At 40.2% G+C, this 17106-nt stretch overlaps 1 long non-coding RNA gene across 1 annotated transcript in view; it reads left to right on the forward strand.

Annotated features, from left to right (window-relative positions):
- Window positions 1–17106, forward strand: part of LOC111931444 (uncharacterized) — a 124275-nt gene that overhangs the window by 94459 nt on the left and 12710 nt on the right. Inside the window, exons 3-8 of the long non-coding RNA XR_015290251.1 lie at window positions 1029–1125; window positions 1532–1685; window positions 6650–6828; window positions 6939–7150; window positions 7960–8030; window positions 8895–9033. This is a non-coding gene — a long non-coding RNA (uncharacterized LOC111931444). The remainder of the gene's footprint in view (window positions 1–1028; window positions 1126–1531; window positions 1686–6649; window positions 6829–6938; window positions 7151–7959; window positions 8031–8894; window positions 9034–17106) is intronic.

Genomic DNA, 17106 nt, shown 5'->3' on the forward strand with positions numbered 1-17106 from the left:
GTTTTGTAATCATCTGTAATTGTGACTTTTCAAAGAAGGGTTCCTGTGCCTACATCTGTCTTTCACTTTTCTTTGCTGTCTAGAGCTCTTGTAAGAGAAGCAATTTGGCTGTTGTTTTGTGTGACCTACTGATTATACCCTTCAAGACTGGTCTATTTCTAGAAGGTTTACCATTGGTGTACAATATTGTTGCATCAGTAACAGAATGTCCACAAAAGTCTGCAATCTGCTGCAGTCAGCAGACATGTAAAATTAGCTGTGATTTTCAGTAAATAATGTCAGTTTCTGGAGGTTTGTAGGATCTTATTTTTCATTATAGACCTATACATTTTATATTTTTTAGTGCTTGGGTCTCTAGGACCTTTCAAGTAGCAGTTGCAGGCTCTGGATAAACATCTAGAATTGCAGAAATTGGTTTGTTGCAATTAATTACTCTCTGATTTAAAAGTGAAGACACCTGGGGACAAAACCGCATACGACTTTGTCAGGGTTTCCTTTCAACACAAATAAGAATAGCAACTGACTTTGTTCTAATTCATAACACTAGGAAATGTTTGTCCTCTGCTTAGTTCATTTTTAGAGACTGGATTGGTTTGTGACCATAGTGTTAACTGAGAAAAGGGTAACTTTACAATGGATTTGGCTCAGCTCAGCTGCACTGGCTTACCTGAGGTGGATGAAGTGTTGTGCTGAGGTATCTAATTTTCTGTAAGGTAGGCCAAGATTTTTTTTAGATGGGGGACCGAATTTCACTTTGTTACTATTTCATAGGAAATTCAATCAGCATTGCTTTTTCCAGGACTAATTTAAATCTAATGTCCGGGATTTTTATTGTGTTTGTACAAATTCAATATAAAAATAAGTTTAAAAACCCCACAAGGTTGTACAGCTATACACAGGACTTTTCTTTGCAATTTATCACTGCTCTGTCCCGATGATCTGGACTGTTCAGTAGTCAGAACACCCATAGAACCTGATGGTCCATTGATCTAATTTATCTGATCCCATCTCTTTCCCACTCTGCTTAGCAGGGAGCAGTTCCATGTCACATAGTGCACAAGTGAGCTGATACTGCAGCAGCACTCCTGGGAGAAGCTGCCACTTTGGTTCCAAAGTATGGGTGCAGTAAGTAATATTCTTTTTTGCTTAAAGAGATGATAGTGTTTTAAATAATAAAACAACAATGCAAAGACTAGAGGGAAGAGCTGTCACAGCCTAATTGAAAGTTCGTTATGCTGCTCTTTATCATGTGTCTGTAAATGTGCAAATTAAAAACCCAGAGGTAATTTTGTATTTTATCTGCATTAAAAAAGACTGTGAAATTATAATCTCTTTCATAGTTAAATAACTTTAACCTGTATGGTGACCTTTGAATATGCAAATAACATAGCTTTGTTGGATGGAATACATTCCGTTAATTGTAACATGATAAGTGGAGAAAATCTGAAAAAAACAGGAATTAATTTTGAAATAATCATAGTGGAAGGTTTATGAGATAAGGAAAAAGGAAATATTTTATATTTATGTGCAGGCTCAGAAGAATGGCTGTCTACTGGTGTTCAAATCTGTGACTCTGCAGCTGTAATAAAACCAGCAGGAGAATTTCTAACTTAGATCACCAGCAGTAAACTTGGTGAATATATAATGCATGCCCAGAGACTTGAAGAATTTCAGTAAGCTCTTAGGTAACAGGGTTTTTTCCTTTTTTTTTTTTTTCTCAGTTTGTAAGGCATCTTTGAAAAAACTCGATGCTGTCACCATGAAATTGAGTAATAATTAAACATTTTTCTGCAGGTCAGAATGATCATTTTTACATAAAGAAGAGAGAGAATGTAATGAACACAAGGAGATAATTATTTGCTCTTAGGCATAGTACCAGTTGGCTTTGAACAAATCTGTCTTGTCTCTTACGCAGACAAGAATGCTGCCATTCTATCATTCTGTCTCCAGACCTGCTCCCTTCCCTGTGCTTGTGTGCCCAGGGACATTTTGAGTGACCATGTCTTGATTTGACGATCTCTGGAATCAAGTGGGCTTGCATTTCCCTTTATACATGTGACCTGGAGTAGAGATGCCATTTTACCTCTCCAGAGTCTCCAGTGGGAGTCATGAGCTGCTACACTGCTGTAGCCATTCTGGAGTGCACTCACATCCCACATACCATTGCACACTCAGAAGCAGCAAAGTTTAAGCAAATTTCACCACTGATCTCAACAGGAACAGTTGCAAACTCTCCATGTTATTTATGGCTGACTTGCAAGCAAAGGTTTGGACAGAGCTGGTAATAAGATCTGCAGAACACAAAGCTTTATTCAAGGGATCCTGGCTTGAGGGTATGCTTCATAGGTATGGCAGAGGAAGCCTGTGCTCCTAGGTCACTTACTGCTGGACCTCATTCACTGGCAGGGTGGCTATCCATGACAAGGCAGCGCAGACATCAGTGTTACTGTAATAATGGTGCTTTTTTAGGAAGCTTGAGCTCTGTTGGATTATACATAAGAGAGAATGACAGAAACAAATTCCAGCTGTAAATCTGGGTGAATTCCATTAATGTCTTTTCAAAAGCATTTACTTATTTTCATAATTTCCATATTAACAGATGTAAATTCTTTCACTCATCCCTCATTTACTTTTCTGAGTGTATTTATTTATTCTCCATTGAGCTGTACCATGATCAATTCAGATTCATTGCTTTGAGGCTGAAGTGTTTGTTTTGCAATTCTGAGGCATAAAGTCAGAAGATAACCTCCTCTGCTTTAGTCTTAGTGGATCCTGCAAAACTAGCTCTTTCTCACAGTAGATCTTTCTGATTACTGCTTACTCTGTGAGTTTTGACAGGAAGTTAGACAGACTTGAATTAAGATTCCAAGGGGCTGCAAGCACACTATGTTTTGACTACTGCATATGGATATTTTTAAAGGCTGAAAACTATGCTGTCAGTCAAAAATACATCATATTAGCAAAATGTGGTTTCTCTGACTAAAGTGTGAAGGGCTTTATCAAGGGGAATGGACATTTTTAACAAGGAAAATCCTGAAAGACAGGGTTAGTAGAAGTGTCTCAAAAGAGCTGGCAACAATGTAAATAATTTTTGAGGATATTTTGCTGTAAACATATTTTTATAACATTCATATGCTCAATGCCATAAAGAGAAACTTAGGTTGTTATGTACCAAGAAGTGCAATATAGTATATGAAAGTAGAGAAAATTGAATTTTAACATGGAGGTAAGTTGTGGACCACTGGTTGAAGCAGTCTAATATTTGCACCTGCCCTGGTAATGTTTCTGCATTTCATGAAGAAACTTCAGTGCTGGCATCATGTAACTTACGGCAGTTGAATTTTATATTATTTTCTCACAAAAAATCCTCCCTATGGGTTTTCATCCAAGAGTTCAGTACTTCTCTTGTTATCTGGTTTTTTAGTCATCCAAATCATAATATCCTGAAGGACTTTGGGCATATTCAAATGTGGGCCAGACTTAGTTCCTTTCATTCATGGAGTGCAACTCATTCTTGACATCAGCTCAGATTTGAAATCAATGGGAATTGCTTAGTTTACATATTTCCTACTAAATTAAATCTCTTAGAAATTATGAAAATACCAGGACCTTGAGGACTGCTGGCACAGAACAGCAAATGATCACCCCTGGAAACTCTCTGAAGCTCCACCTGTTGGGAAGGCCCCAGGAAGTCTCCTCTCAGCCTCCTCCTGCTAGCTGGGGATAGCTCCTGGGACATCACAGCTCTACCACCCACCCTGAGGCTGCAGGGGAGAATATTGTTTTACATGGGCCAGAAACATGCCAGAAATGTTCCGTCTGCCAAACTCCGTAGATGTTCACATTCAACTGCCTGCAAGTGTTTGGGGCATTATTTAATTCATCACTGTGCTTCAGCACAGCCATACAGGACCAAAGAACTTCCATGAAGAGGCGTAACCCCGCTACCCATCCGCTGCTTTATGCACTCCTGTGAGTACAAGCAGAGTTGTCTGGGCAAGAGCAAGCTGCAGGGGTTTCATGTGGTCTGAACTAGGATCCTGCAGGCATCTGCCTCAGGAACCCTTAATGGAAATTTATTTGCTGTGCTGGAAAAACCTTTGTTAGATAAGTACCTCTGTGTCTTCTCTTGAATTTCAGCTTTCTTGGCAAAGAAGGTGATTGCAAAAGTGATTTTGGTGGTGTTTGGACTACTGGTAATGGAAAAGAAATTCTGTGTACTTTCATTTAATTTTGTGTTGCAAAGACAGAAGACTGCAAAAGTTTGAAACATGAGCAGAATAGTAAAAAACATGTTTACTACTGGATTCTGGGGTGTATTCATATGCCAAAAGCTCATTTGTGCCCCATACTGATAAAAGACTTATCCAAACAGGAAAGTCAAAGTGCAGACATATGAATCTAAAAAAATTGAATTCATTAATGATTCTACCTGCTGGTTTCTAGACATGTTGAGGGAGAAAGTCAGTTGGGCCAGAGCAGGAACCTGTCCTAAGAATGTATGAAACATTCAGTTGCCTAGCATTCACTTGCTCTGACTTTCTATTAGCAATAGGAAGATACCTGAGGAAATCTATTTATTGTTGCTGTTCTTAAAATGGAGCTGAGCTGCTGAGGACAGAAATGCAAGTGACAACTTCCCACACATCTTCCTGTTTCCTCTGTTACCAAAGAAAACCAGACTTCATTTAATCATACCTACTTAAGTATTCTCAGCCATTAGAGTTAATAAAAAAAAAAAGTGTGCTGTGCTATGGGAAACCAGGGTCATCTCTTCACAGAAGCTCCATTCCATCAGTGGGCTCATTTAGTTTTTCACAGCAGAAGAGCTAATTGTACCTCTGAAAATGCAATGTTTTAATATTTGCCATTATTAGGTATAAAAGTGTAGTCGTACTGTAACAATTCCTGTGACAGAACTGAGAAGCAAACTTGTTTAATGCCAAAAGGCTGCATTAAAAATAGGAACAGATTATTACAGAAACTTAATAGAAAAAAATCTTTCCTACCACCATATGGTTGTGATATAATACAAAGTGTTTTCCTGCCAAAATATTACATTACAATGGCAGCCTGCCAGTAGCTTCTCTCTTCCTCACTTAAACAACAAAAATATCCAAAAAGAATTATTTGGCTGAATGAGGCTGTTGCTTATAAACATATACTATTGGCTGGTACTCAGTCTATATCTCATTTTCTGTAAAAGCAGTCCATTTAACTGTGTGTTTTTCAGAAGAGTACTGGAAAATGGTTTATCCAGCTCAGATGCTCAAGGACATTTCTTTCTATTCCTGGCCTTAGAAAGAAGAGGTCTTACATGCCTGCAGTCATCTGTTCTGATTTCTAGTTCCGACTTGAACTAATTTTGTGTTGATGTAAATTTCAAGCCATCCTCGTCGTCTCTCCTTGTCTCTACATTAATGCCTGTGCAGCTTGAAGAGGTGTGAGGTCATTATTTTCCAGACAGTCTAGTAAGGTTCATTTGTTCAGTCGAGTTCAGACTCAGAAAAGCCTGCTGAACTGGACCTTGTCTTTGACATAACATACATTTGTCATGGCATCTGTGGTTACTTCTTAAGGCTACTTTATGTGGTTAATATATGTGGCATCAAATTGTACTTTCTGTGTGTTAAAATGAGGAGGCTGGGAACCTTCTTTCTTTCTTAATACGTACGAGTAGAAAAAACATACTATTTTAATCACACATCCTAATGTAGTCACTAATATTCCCAGCACCACAATGCATGACTAGCTGGGGATATGTCTTCCTTACCCAGCAATTTCCCATGGTGGTGCTGATGCGTGTTCAGGAAGCATTAGATATTTGTAACCACTGGTAACTGTTCGTCTACCTGAAATACTCACCTCTAGGAAATGCCTGAAATCACCTTACCTGAAATCTTTAATGAAAACATGGTTGTATGTTCAGCCACATCCTCAGGTGGTATAAATTGTTACAGCTTTTTTTGGCCTTTTCACAGACGTCTCCAATTTTCTAGTTCTGAACTGTGTCTATCTCTACTAAGTAAAATGCTGTTAGATCTAATTCCTTTGTGATCTGAAAGTACATCAGCAATACCACAGGACATCTGATTTTATTACTGTTCTCTCTGTCTTCATCTGCACCTTTGTTTCTGTGTAGTTTCCTGGAGATCATGGATATGTATCAAACCAAATAACTGTCCTTCAGAGGGAAAAACATTTGCACAATATTGAACCATTTGTCTTTTTCCAAAATAATTTCTTACTGTGTGTGCTTGCTGAGCTTTCAGCCTTTTTGAGCATAAGGGTCCTATTTTTCTTACTACCCTCACTTTCAAACCAGTGAGAAACTGAGTGCAGCCCAACGAGATGCTCATATTGCGCTACAAATAATTTTCATATGTTTTATATGTTAGTATTAGTCACAGGTAATTTCATTTTGTGTGGACAGACTAATGTGATTAGCCACATTTAGATTTATATGTATAAACTTGAGCTGCATTACATAGCTGGTTTTTAGGTGCAAATGGTATGGTGGTTGATGTAATCTCATGTTCTGAATGAGAAATATGTGTCTTATTATGACACTGCTGCTTTTACTAATAACTACATTCCTTTTTAGTTCAGCTCATTTAGATGAAGATTGTTCACACCTTCTTTTTCTCAGACAACTAATGCTGGAAACCTTTGGAAAGCAATTAATGAGTCATCTTGGATACTGCATAAATCGTTGACAATCAGCTTGAGCAAATCAAGAACAATACATGGAATGATAGACAGAGGTCCCCATGGCTGCCAGCTAACCTGAAGGCTTGCCCTTTTTTTGCTGCAAAAAATTTGAGGAAGGTGTGTAACCATTATGATTGGCTGTGAGTTGTAACACATTTGATCCTGTCATGCTCTGAAAACCTCTGAAGTAGTTGCTATTTAGCATTGCTCTGCTGTGCTTCACACAGGATCTCGTAGCCTTCTGACAAGTGAACCGAGAGATGCAGAGGCTCACGTATCTGGCTGCCAGGCTCTTCCTCAGGCTCCCTCCCTTTGGTCACCTGGCTCTGCAGATGAAGTTCTGTGCTCTGGAATGGAGAAGATGTAGTACCATTGTGTACAGCACTTCAACAACCATTTATGCTGGCATGCTTGTAACAGATTGGAAGACTGCTTGCTGGTAGAGGCTGAGGAGAAGGAATAACATTTTTTATATTTGCACCTGTAGTTTACTGAACACTGGGGGCCCAGGCCTAGACTTGGTCTTCTATGTAACAGCACTGGCTCACAGTGAGACTGAGTGTGTTGGACCAAGTGCTAAATCTTGGTTCAGTAAATTGCAAGACATTTTGTTAGATTAAGCACAATAAGTGACAGATCTATTTATTGAAACTCAAGTGAAGAAATTGATCAAAAAATCTGTAGCCTCCAATGAGAGGTGAATAAAGATAATTATAATATCAAAGTCTGCCAGAACCAGAGAAGTTGGTGGCTGAGACACACAAAACCCTGGTCCTTTATACAATTAATGACTGTCAAAGAAATGAAAATTCATCTTTTAGCAAAAGTTGTGTTTATCCAAACATGAGGGTCCACTTGATATGCTATTCTAGCAGCATGAATAGGAAACTACTGACTGTTCTGGATCTATGGCCTGACAGACTGGGATGGTTTTAGAAGACCCTGACTACACAGCTGTTTGTGCTTTTCATATCCAGTCTCTATTGTCTCCCTTTCATTGTGGCTGAAAATATCAATATAGACAAATAGAAAACTAGATTAATCATTTGATATTTAGGCAATCTATGGAGCCCTAAAGAACTTTATATCTTGTAAAAATTGCCAAAGAAAAGTGGGGACTGTCACTTTAGAAAAAATCTCTGAAGTCTTAGACCTGTCTCTAAAATGGCTATTTAATGCAATTTTTTCTCTTCTGCTCATAAGCCAATTACAGCAGTACTGGTTATTTCTTGTTAATCCTTTTTACAGACATATCTAAATGCTGTCAGAGCCCAAAGTGGATGAGGCCAAAGAGGTCTTCACTGTAAGAGGAATGACAGGTTTGTCTTTACAAACAAGCTGTGGGTCTGCTGATAAAATGCAACTATCACTGAGAGATAACAGAAACAATGAGATGGATTCCATAGAAAGATGAAAGAGGCACTGAAGAAGCACCATGAATTCCACAAGAGTTAAGAATTAAGAAGGGATTATGCATGGCGGGCGGGAAGGTACCCCAGGTATCAGGCGTTCCGGGAAGCCTGTACCTCTCAAGTACCTCAGCCTATGGGGAAAGAGAGAAGGGACAAGCAACTGGGAATTAGGATAAAAAGGAGGCTGCGACCTCCAAAAATTTGAGAGACCCCAGGGGAATGACCCATGGCCTCTCCCTTTATTTGAATAAAGTAAAAGGACTCCTCTGTCTCCTTTTTGGACATAAACCTTTGGTGTTTGTGGATTGATCTTCCTGACAACTGTCATTACCATGTGGTATCCCAATCCTCTTTGCTATTAAGGAAATAGAGAATTATGGGGAAAACAATGGAAAACTGGCAGAGGCGCCATTTTCTACTTGGGGAAAGGATTCATCTCTCTTTTCTCGTAAGTGTCTCATAGTGTCTTGTTCCAGTTGTGAGCACTTATTTTCAATACATTTGTTCCACTTAAACCAGGAAAGAATCCAGCCATTGCTGTTTGTCCTTCCTGGGATGTTTTCCAAGTGTAGGCAAATCTGAACAGGTTTCTGCTGTTTTGTTCTGTTATGCACTGGACAAGAGATAGCCTTGGATAATCTTCCTGTCATATTGTGGAAGTCAGCAACAGAGAAAAGAGACCTTCAATTCAGTAATGATCAACTAAATGCAAACCCCATTATTCAAGTGTGGAAACAGTTTCCTGATCTGATCCTGGCTCTTTCCACTTAGGTTATGTGAATTGTTATTCATCAGGCAGTAAGGCAGCACAGCTCAGTTTATGCAGCAACGCACAGCACCTCCTTTTTCCTCTGCCTCTGCTGCTTGGTTTTCTGCTGAATTCAGTCAAGGAGCTGCCAGATGCCACCAGGTGAGTGCCAGGAGCTGCAAGGAGGAAGGGAAGGATTCAGTGAACTGGCAGTTTGGAGGGTATAAGCTTCCTGTTGCAGGTGTGGAATTAGATTAAGTGCTTATGTATCTGTATGTATTCTTGGGCTCTTAGATATGAAGTGGCACTCTAACATGGTAAAAACATTTTCTGTTCTCCTGTGTTGATAATGAAGTTGTGAATTAGGAAGCTGGTTATTTTGTAAAAGTTTTCCTATGCCTTTGGTCAAGGCAGGCTCAGAAAGATGTTAATCGTAACATGTATAGTCCTACAGTAAGGAGAAAGGAAGACCAAACAGTGGGTCACCATTCTCCAAGCTGGCTCATTTAGAATTCGTTTGTATTTTGAATGCTGTTGAGAGGAAGGTAACCCCTTCTAATGGGACTTTGTCATTTTTGAGTCTGTCCTGAAGGTTTCCCATTTACAAGACAATTTAAGCAAGGGTATCATGAGTACAAATGATGAATCCTACCTGTCTTTTCAACATGGAAGGTCTGTGGTGTGAAGAGATGTATGTTATTCCATGGCTGTGCAAAATTGTGTCAAAGTTGTTACAGGAAGCATTTGATTATGGTAACGCTGGGGTTAACCAGGTTGCCTGCCCTGGAGTAAGGTGTAAGTGCATGCCCTCTTTCTAAGAGACTACCCTTCTGCTTTCCCTGCTTCCCTCCCAGTGCCTGTGGCCTCATTGCAATAGTTTTGTGTATAAGCAAAGCACTTGCATGCAACATTTAATTTTATCTGAAATGTTACTAAGTTTTTGAAAAAGACACAGTCCCTCACTGTTTCTTCGAATGTGCAGGCAGAGGGTTTAGCTGCACGTTTCTGTATATAGCTGAGTGATCCTCTCTGTGGTAATATCCCCTTTTCCATGTTCATGCGACTCTTTGCTTCTCCTAACAAAGCAGTATCTCCAGTTACGGTAACACTGCATTCTGCCAGGACAAAGGTGCCTATGCAGCTTCTGTTCCCTTTAACTAGTGTTCCCAACTGCAGGGAGATGCAGTAGGATTTACTCACTCTTATTTTCAGGTTTTTTTTGTGTTTTGAAACCTGTATTTCAAAAAAAGTAGTAACAAAGGCTCCTTGTCCATGCAGCTCCTTGGAATCAAACCTCTGTAGGAGCAAAGGGATGAAAGTGATCTTGCAGGACAAAGAAGAAAGGTAGAACAAAGAGAATTAACTACTCTTGCTGCCATTATGACTCAGTGAAGAACTTTTTTCTTCATTTTTTTATAATCTGTTTTCTTTTTTTAAACACTTGTACAGTGCAAGATCTTATTTTCCATTAACCTGTTAAAAGTGACTCATCCTAGGATAAAACCCTTCATAGTCTAATTTGAGTGTAATGTTTAATATAACCTTTTGTTTAGACCTCTGATCTTGCAAGCTGCTTATGATAGTTGTGCTGCTTACTCCTCACCATTCACTGTACTCTGAAACTGTGGGTTATCTCTTGTGGGATTGGGTTGTTGTTGAGGATTGGGTGTCCTTCCTTTTGCTCCTTCTCACTAATGGAATTTTTACCCATCGGTGGAGGGGAAATCTGACTGCTGTTACTTAGTGGGTGCTTGAGAAACACGAAGAGTTCGGCTGTGCCGAGGGGGAAAGGGGGGCAGGAAAAAGAGAGGGCGGGGGCAGCTGGGGGCTGGCTGCTTTCTTCAGCTTCAGAGCAGGACTCGCTCGAAGCTGTTGTTGCTTGGAGAAAGGAATTCGACATCACACAGACAGAGCTGCTTCTTTTTCTTCATCCATGAGCTCTCGCACCCCCTGTCCTGCCGGGACATGTGGCAGTGCCAGGCACCGACGTGGAGCTGTTGATACACCTCAGCCACCAGCCCAGGATCTCAGCTCATCCCTGCTGATACACCTCAGCCACCAGCCCAGGATCTCAGCTCATCCCTGCTGATACACCTCAGCCACCGGCCCAGGATCTCAGCTCATCCCTGCTGATACACCTCAGCCACCGGCCCAGGATCTCAGCTCATCCCTGCTGATACACCTCAGTCACCGGCCCAGGATCTCAGCTCATCCCTGCTGATACACCTCAGCCACCAGCCCAGGATCTCAGCTCATCCCTGCTGATACACCTCAGTCACCGGCCCAGGATCTCAGCTCATCCCTGCTGATACACCTCATCCACCGGCCCAGAATCTCAGCTCATCCCTGCCGTTCCAGCCGGCTGTTCCTCAGAGCCCTGCAGGAGCACCGGGACTGCCCGCCCGAGGGGTTTGTGAAACAAAGCCTCTCCTCCATCCCTTCCCGTCTCAGCTGAGAAAGCTGTCACGGGGCCCCTGGTTCTGCTTTCTTGCTAATGCTGTAATTATTGTTGTTTGTTTGCCTTGTTAGAAATACTAGTAAAGAACTGTTATTCCTATTCACAGGTCTCTGCCTGAGAGCCCCTTGATTTCAGAATTATAATAATTCGGAGGGAGGGAGTCTACATTTTCATTGCAAGGGAGGCTCCTGCCCTCACTAGCAGACACCTGTCTTCCAAACTGAGACAGTTAATTGGTGGTCTGTTTGGTTTCTTCTAGAGACTGTGAGGGCAGTATAATTCTGAGGTAAGGAAGTAGTGCAAGCAGAAGCAATTGTTTCTGGTGACAATAAAGTAACCAGAGAAGAGCCTGAAGTCTATAAATATGACATAACACAATATAAATTAGATAATGGGAGGGTAGCGCGTGTAAAATAAGAAAAGTGGAGAGCTTATGGTGTTTTATAACCACAGAACATGCTCTGTCATGGCTATACTGTCTTTGAGATCCAAGAGTGGCAGATATGCTTCAGACCTTTTAAGACCTAATCATTCTGTGGGGAAAACACTGCTTTTTCTAGTTCCTAGTAGGCACCAGTTTTCTCAGTGAAGTACAATGAAGTTGCCTTTCTAAAAAGGTTTGGTTTTCATGTGATGTGAACAGTTGTTATGGCACATCTGTTTAAACCACAGTGCCAGGCCCTTTAAATAGCAAAATGGAAATTTGCTGAAGTTTGTTATTGGAAACACTTCCATGGAAAAGTCACTTCTCAAGGAGTACCTTAGATGTGTAGTCAGTTCCTGTTGTTTCCTTACTGGCCACATGTTTTTCCATTTTCACTGCTTTAAAGAGAACCTTGGCTGCAGAGCTGACAAAAAGGACAACTCGCTCTAACAAAGTTCTGTCTAGGATGAGCAATATGGAGGTAGACACAACAACATTTGGTGGAAATTAAAATATCATCAGCTGAAGATTTTTTTAAAGGTGGTATTGAATTAAGAGCCTTCACGTACAATATTCCATATATAGACACAGACCTTTACAATACAAGCCTCAAGTTTTTCTTGAAGAAAGAATAGAAATCTCCCCTTCTATGTCCTTCTTAATTTCAGAAGGACATTATTTCCTGTACCTGGATAACGAACTGAAGGGAAATACTGTAACTTCTGAACTATGTGTTAAATGGTATTTTTCTGAGGAATTGCCCTGTGGCTTTAAGGACCTCAGTAAACTTCCAAGAGGTGAGAATAAAAACTTTTCCAAGTCTAGTTTTATGATGTTGACAGTCTCTAGGGCAGTCTACCTCTTGTGTTTCATGCCCTCTTTTCTGCAGTGGAAAAAGTGATGTAGCTGGTCCTTTTCAATAAGGAAATGGGCTTGAAATCATTTGATGAGTGAGCTGCTAAAGTAACACAGTCAGGAGAAAACAAAGCCCTTTTGAACACCCTACTTGTCCAATTGTGAATCCTTTCCAGAGTCCTAGAAAACTGTATCCAAACATAGTCTTAATTTCAAGTGGCTAAATGTTGGCTACTGTGATGGATAAGCTGCAGGCAGAATGTGAAAGTTGAGTGTCTTCTCCAGAAGCAGCCCAGCCTCTTAGCATTCTCCTTCATAATGTGTGTACTGTAAGCTCATTAGGCAGTCTCTCTAATTTAACAGCTTTTCCTTTGTGCAGTGATGGAGATTGGGATTTCTGTCTGTATGTTTATCCATTACCTCAGTGTTTGTTTGGCCTGTGATAGACAACTATCATTTAACTTTCCAGCCTTCACAAGATTTGCCTAAGCTTAGCATCTTTTGATGTAGGGTCTCTCTTTATTCAATTCTTCTCATATTTCAAAGGCATTGTCCCACTTCAAAGAGGTCTTTTGAACCTACATGTTATAGTAGGTTATACTTACTGCTTCTTTTAATTATAAGCTACCTGTGAGGCTACTACAGTGAAGTTCAGAGCCTTCTGATACAGAGATTAGTGTTTCTTTATAATGTAACTTTAGAGTCAGTAATATTATATGAGTGAAAATACAGTTGCATCTGAATATTGTGGAAATTAACCCCTGTACCTTTAGTCACATAAGTTTTCAGTCCCCAACATTGTTCATTTGGGAAAAGAGCATCAAAATCTAAACATCTCTTGGGTGCATCTATATTTCAGAAATACCCACTTGTAACTTCACAGTGCATATGTACACTGCATTCTAGGAGAAGTTAGTGGGGGCTTCAAAGTATCCTTGGACCTCTGCATTCATATGTAGCTGCTTCTCCCATATGAAATTGTCCCCATGCTGATTTAGGCTTCTCCCCCAACCATGTTTTTGACAGGTTCATGCTACAATCATTGGCCCATCATCAATGGTGTGCTTTAATTTGTCTCCCTATGCAGCCATCTCTTCCTCTTTGAGCTCTCACAGGGAACTGTAGGGTTAAGGTTTCTCTTCAGCATTTGTTCTATTACCTGAAGAAGGATAATATATTGAGGAAGTGTAGGGGGGAAATTAAAAATTCAAAATAGAAGGTGATAGAATTGTGATAATATTTAATGGAAGGCATATGTATTTTTTCTGTGTATTTCATAAAGATGGTTGGGATCAACTATTTTCAAACCTTTAGAAGAACCCTGTGCTTCTATTACAGTATTCTGTATTTTGCGAGGGAGTTTTTATGCTTATTCTCTGCGTCAGCAGTCCCTACAAAGTTACTGAGCATTGTGCTTGAAGGGAATACTTTCATTGTAATCAGGCTACTGCAGTGTATTGCTATCCTCTGAAAGCAATATTAGTATGAATTGATGGTGGTATAGGGGAGATTATTCTCCAGCCCCATTAGTTTAAACCTGGAGGGAGGTAATCAAAAGGAAATGCAGTAGTGAAATCTTAGATTCATTATACATGATTTCAAATAAAGATCTGGAAAATTGATGCTGGATTTGTTTGAATGTATGTGGATTGCTCTAACCTGACATCTATTATTGTCAGTTAAGAATTCCAAAGCCATCCTTTACAAACACTACTATATTTTAACTCATTTTATTCTTCTCACTGTTCTCCAGCTTACACACTGTACTGCAACACTGTAAAAGGTGCAAAAATTTCCTTCTAGAACATACTCTACTGCAGCACAAGTACCTTGTCGTGTAGAAATTGCCATAGTAACTACTCATTTCTTATTGATTAGATGGATAAAAATTCTCATAATATACAAGCAAAGTAACCTGCTGGCATATGGCTTCAGGCTACCCCTGTAGCAAATCTTACTTATGCGTTCTCTCCTTTTTCTGCATGTAAGAGTTTTTTTTAAAAAATGAATTAGTATTCCTTGGATTAGACCACAAAATAATTATTTTCTGACACAATGGGCTTAAATTTTAAGTTAGACTTGATATGCAGCTCCTAAGGCAGAATGTTAACTTGCACTGGTTTGTCACTGGATTAGGACAGCTAGGTCTCACCTCAATGTGGAATCTGGATGGAGAAAGGAGATGAAAAAGCCACCCCCCAGAGTGACAGAGAACTCTTAATTGCTTCAGAGCTGACCTCTAAAGAATAAAATAGAGTAAATTAGTTTGGCAGTTGTGATAAATCTCTTTGGAAAGTGCTTTTTGACTGTTCTAATTGCTGGCCTGAGAAAATGAGCCCTGTCTTTATGTTTCTCTAGTAATCTTACAGACATAGTACTGCTGTTCAGCTGTGGCATTGTGAGTGCTTACTGAAGGCAGGATGAGGCCTGCAGTGTTATAGTGACAGCTGTCTCACTTCTTGTGCTGTGATTGCTGAGCATACTATTGTCTCTTGCAATCCTGAAAGATGCTCCAACAAGACTTCTATCAAGTTTGCTGTGAAAGACAAGCTTTTTGTGAATTCTATCATGGGAATGAAATTGTGAAGCACTTAGGCAGGATGTCAGATAAAATTAAGCCAAACACATTCTTCAAATGTGAAGTATCAGTTTATTCAGAATAATATAAAATGAAAGAACAGCAACACTCGACCAGTTTTTTACAATGTAAATCTATTCCAATGTTCTGGAGTCTTCTGTGAGGCCTAGATACTAGTTGTGATTATACTTGTTCTGTCTGATTATTTTAGGATAATATTAGTTAGATGTATAGAAGACTAAAGATTTTAGAGTAATTTTTAGTTCAGCTCTTCCAATCTGCTATTATAGATGCTACTTACTCATGGAGACCTGTTTTACTTGGCTTGGAGGCCTTTTCCCATCACCCAGAATTAAAAATGCTGGGGTAGGGTATCATGTGGGAACTGAGATACTGAGAACTTGGGATAGATCATACCCTGGACAGGGTTCTTGGCACGGAGGGAATAAATTTGAAGCCCTTGGGAGGTGGGGTGCTGGGGGGATGCTAATAGAGTCATCCCAGAATAGGCAGGACCTTAGACTAATAAGGTCAAAAGACTGTCCTACGGCCATGATTGGACCTTTACCCTCAGATATCCCTTTACACTGTGAATCTCACCACACCCCTGAGTCTTTGGACTGCAGCCCCTCAGACCATGTGGTCTCTGTGAACATTAAAATCTTCTGGGTTCTCCATTGCACCCCTCCCTCTATTTTTGCCATGCCGCCTGGCCAGGCTGGTCTGGAGTCCCAGCAAGCTGACTGCAACAGCATCACTTTTATATTGAACCACCTTTCAACTCCATTATCTTTACCTACAGCCTGACAATCTCATTTCAAACTTTGTGTGACCTTATGTTTTGAAAGACATAATAATCCATGGGGCTATAGGAAATGAGCCTGTTCTTTCAATAAGTTAGTCCTTCACAGAGATACTACTCAGGAAAAGATTCTTCTCCCTGTAGTTGGCTAAAAACAAATGGAGGAAATGCTTTGGCAGCTGTTGATAGCTTTCATCTTTAACAGGAAGAAATAGGCTTGGCTCTTCTTAATCTTTGGCCTGCATTCTTGTGTGTTTTTGTAAAGACTTCGACAGGCAACAGTGGGAGGTGCAGTGCTTAGCATGTTTTTACTGTGCACTGAGATCTGGAAGGTAGACCCAGAAAGTAGGCAGCAATGTGGATGAACAAACAGTATGTAGAGGGTGAGGTAAGGGTTTAGGTTGATAAACAAAGGGATTTTTATAGTTACATTGCTTTCATTCTTGTGCCTTTTGCTCAATCTGAAGGGAAATCCCAAAGGAGACCTAATTAGGAAAAATTTGCGCAGAAGATTTCAGTGGTACTTTCAAGACAAATCTGGGATCACTGGAATTCCTGTCGTAGCACCTTGCTGGAGATACTGGAGTGGAGCTGGCTGTTGAGAACCCTTCCTGTGCTGGCTCTGAAGAGCCAGGAAAGGTTTTCAGAACACCGCTCATGTATGGTTATCTCAGTCATTAATATTTGTTCCATTAGAAATCTGTACTGCTGCATTTCCCTGCACATTGGCCACTGTGCAGTGACCAATCTTGGATATAGATCTCTGTTTCTTTTGCCACTGTGACCCATTATTGTTGCCTCACCACTACAGACTAGGAATGATCTGTTTTCTTTCCTCTCAAAAGGAAGAAGAGACTTCCTTCCTCATATAACAGTGTGAAAAAAGTGGAAATTTGAATCCAAAGACAGAGTGGTCAGGGACACTCCAACCTGCTGATTTCAAAGCTTGCCTATTTTCTATTGACACAGCATCAGCGAAACAGCCTTGTGTGGTTTTAAACACCTTGTGCTGCTGTTTTGTCCTAAAGCTCACCTAAAAAACTTTATTTTTGAGGGGAAACTAATGATCGAGTACATTTTATTCAACGGAGTAAATCAGCATGGGAAGAATTATATTC

This window comes from Cyanistes caeruleus, chromosome 8 (genome assembly GCF_971803275.1).
Source record: "Cyanistes caeruleus chromosome 8, bCyaCae1.hap1.1, whole genome shotgun sequence".
Lineage (NCBI taxonomy): Eukaryota > Metazoa > Chordata > Aves > Passeriformes > Paridae > Cyanistes > Cyanistes caeruleus.